Consider the following 3,152-nt stretch of genomic DNA (forward strand, 5'->3'; position numbering starts at 1 on the left):
ATGCAATTTTTAAAAATTTGGGTCTATAGGTGCAATTTTTTTTCTTTTCTTTTTTGTTTTGTATAATAGGAGGGTATTTTGGTCATTTTAAGTTAAAAATATGTGAAAAGGATGTCCAGCACAAAGGTTGAAATGTGGGCAAAATGTCAAAAAATGAAATGTGGGGACGTTTTTCACTGTGAACTTGAAAGATAGGGATACTTTGTGCTAATTACCCTATTTCTAAACCCCATTGCTAATGTTTGACAATTTCCCAAACCAATGTTCAATTTCAACTTTCGCTACTTGATTCAACATCTTAAACATGCAATTCAGGGCCAATAAATTGCAAGAATGAACACCAAAATCATCAAATTGCAATTAACAAGAATAGTCAATACAACCATGATCAAATCATATAAAGAATTCAATGACTGCATCTTAACCCTAGAATATGGAACTTAGCAAATTATGACTAATAAAATTATCCAATTATTCCAAATCAACATTCTACAATTAAAGAAATTGAGAGAGAAAAAGAACTCTAGAAGTTGGAGTTCTTCCTTCAATATCCTTCGTCAATTCCTTTTCTCCCCTTAATCAAATCTCCTTCCCTTAAAAAAATAATAATAATAATAATGGATTTCCATAATATATGTTGGTGAAAATCAAAACTCCCCGCAGATTTCTCTTCCCAAAACAAAATTACCTCTTTCCAGCTCTTAAATTGCGGGATTCTTGGCGGATTTTATTACCTAGCTTCCAACTAGATTTTGATGACACAACCTCACAAAAGTTTTAGATCTCGTCCTCAGCTTTCCAACGCACCTGGGCTTGCTTTATTTCGACTTTTAGAACTCCAGATACAGGCCAAAAACAGAAGCTGAGTCAGGCAGTAGTGAATTCTGGACAGATTTGGAGTTCTCTGCTTTTGATAGGATTTGATCTTTTAAACGGCAGAACTGGGTTTTGATATCTTCATAAAAGTTTTAGGTAGCCTTAACTTTCTAACAAGCCAACAACACCTAAAATGGAGATATGTAGCTCCAATTAGAAACTAAAAACCAAATAGTGTTCTGATTTGACGGGCAGCCCAATTAAAATTCTCTCTAGGCCCAGCCTAAATCCTTCTTGTTCAAATAAGTCCAATTTTGATAATTGAACACCTGCAAAACACCAAGAATTCCCAGGTAAATAATTATAAAAGACACCTAAAACTCTAGAAAAGTGAGCTAAAAAAAGCATATAAAGCACTTAAATCTAAGCAATTAGGTCAAGAAGATGTGTGAAATGAATTCCTACATCAAGTTCTTGAGAGATATGGGATACAGGATTGTAAATTAGGTGATGCCTCTATTGCTATGAAAGACAAGTTTAGTCTCAATCAATAAATTAAGAATAAACTTGAAGAAAAATAAGTGCAGAAAATTTCCTATGCTTTAGGAGTTAGGAGTTTAATGTGTGTTCAGAATTAAAGAGTTTGGACATAGCATTTATTGTTAAAATGCTAAGCAAATATTTAAGTAACTTAGGACAGATATTTGAAAAAGAGCCAAGTGAGTTATTCAGTATCCACGGAGAACAAAGGAGACAAGAAATCAAACCAATTAGAGATCCTTGGATATATTGATTTTGATCATGAAATATGACTGGAAAATTTTGTTAATGAGCTGCGCATTCTAGATAGAATTGAAAGACCACTCGAGTTATTTTATGACAATAAGTCAACAATCTTTTATTCCAACAGGAGCTCGACGATGTCAAAGCTTATAGACATCAAGCTCCTTGTTGCTAATGAGAAAGTTCAGAGTAGTTAGGTTTCTATATAACATATTGGGACAAACTTCATGATAGCAAATTCATTTATCAAAAGACTTCCACTTAAAGTTTTTCATGAGCACATTACTCTCATGGACGTTGTATGTTTTGATCATTTATTAGTTTAATAGGAGTTTCGTATTTTGGATGTTGTAGACACATAATTTTGTTTGTGCACATTCAGGTCATTTTCGGAAAATAAAATACACTTTATTCTCCTTGATTAAATTTTTTTGTTTGATCTCATTAAAGAATAAGATAGGACCAGTTGAAAATGGGCATGTTTGGATTACATTACATTTAATTTCCATGTTACATATCCATATTTGATATATGTCATTTGATTATATTGATATGTGTGACCTATTCATGGTGTAGTTATGATATTGGTAACGAGGAGCATTTTAATCCTATATTGACAAAATCAATGAACGAGATTATTCAGAAATGCTTTTGGTTAAGATAGCAAATTTTGACTTCGTAAGATTATGCACATTTAGAAGGAAGCAAATGGGGCTCCAATGGAGAATTCTTGGAATTTAATTTATCATGTAGCCCTACATATGTAATTGTTTATGAAAGATTATCTTAAAGTTAAGCCATTTAAAATGTTTTAATAAATATTTAAATTTATTGGGCTTTGGACATCAAATTAAAGTATGGACCTAAATATGTGTAGAGACAAAATTTTTAGGATTGTTTTTTATGATGAGCCGAAGTACTGTATTATATATATTATAGTCACCAATTCATGTGTGACTCTCATTCTATATGTTATCCCATGAACAAAAGATTAACGAGAGAAAACATATTGAAGTGAAATATCCAAAATCCACAATCAAGAATAAAAAACAAGCCATCAAGATCGAGAAGTCGCAATCAAGAACGNGTTTTTTTTTTTTTTTTTTTTTTTTTTTTTCATAGATTCAAAATTTTGTGTTAGAAAGTTTAGGTACCTCGATTTTTGGATGTATTTCTTGGAGCATGTTCGAAGAAGTGGAGAGGAGAAAATATAATTCCTCATCAATTGGATTCAATGATATTCACGAGTATGAATGTTACTTGAAATCCTAATGTTTTTGGTTATTTTCAAATTAAAAAAACTTCGTAGAATTTTGAAGTCCCACACTTGATTTTGAGGTATGGACGTTCTTAAATTGAACCTGATAGTATTTTAATGAAAAAGCACTATAAACTCTTCTATTTGGACTGTTTTATACCGCCGTACTGCATTAGATGCCATTAGAGCATATATAGCATCTACGCGTAAACAATACAATGAACAAAATTCTAAGAACAAGACACAATTTAGTGCGCAAAATTTGAGCATATTAGCAAGTCGAGAGAACATCAAG

General features: G+C 31.8%; 1 long non-coding RNA gene across 1 annotated transcript; it reads right to left on the reverse strand.

The window, feature by feature from the left end:
• Positions 1-334: 334 nt before the first annotated feature.
• Positions 335-1,080, reverse strand: LOC111396529. Its single transcript, XR_002703022.1, has 2 exons — positions 689-1,080; positions 335-593 (listed from the first exon to the last, which is right to left on the reverse strand). It is a non-coding gene; the product is annotated as an uncharacterized LOC111396529 (long non-coding RNA).
• Positions 1,081-3,152: the final 2,072 nt, after the last annotated feature.

Source organism: Olea europaea, chromosome 6 (genome assembly GCF_002742605.1).
Source record: "Olea europaea var. sylvestris chromosome 6, O_europaea_v1, whole genome shotgun sequence".
Taxonomy (NCBI): domain Eukaryota; kingdom Viridiplantae; phylum Streptophyta; class Magnoliopsida; order Lamiales; family Oleaceae; genus Olea; species Olea europaea.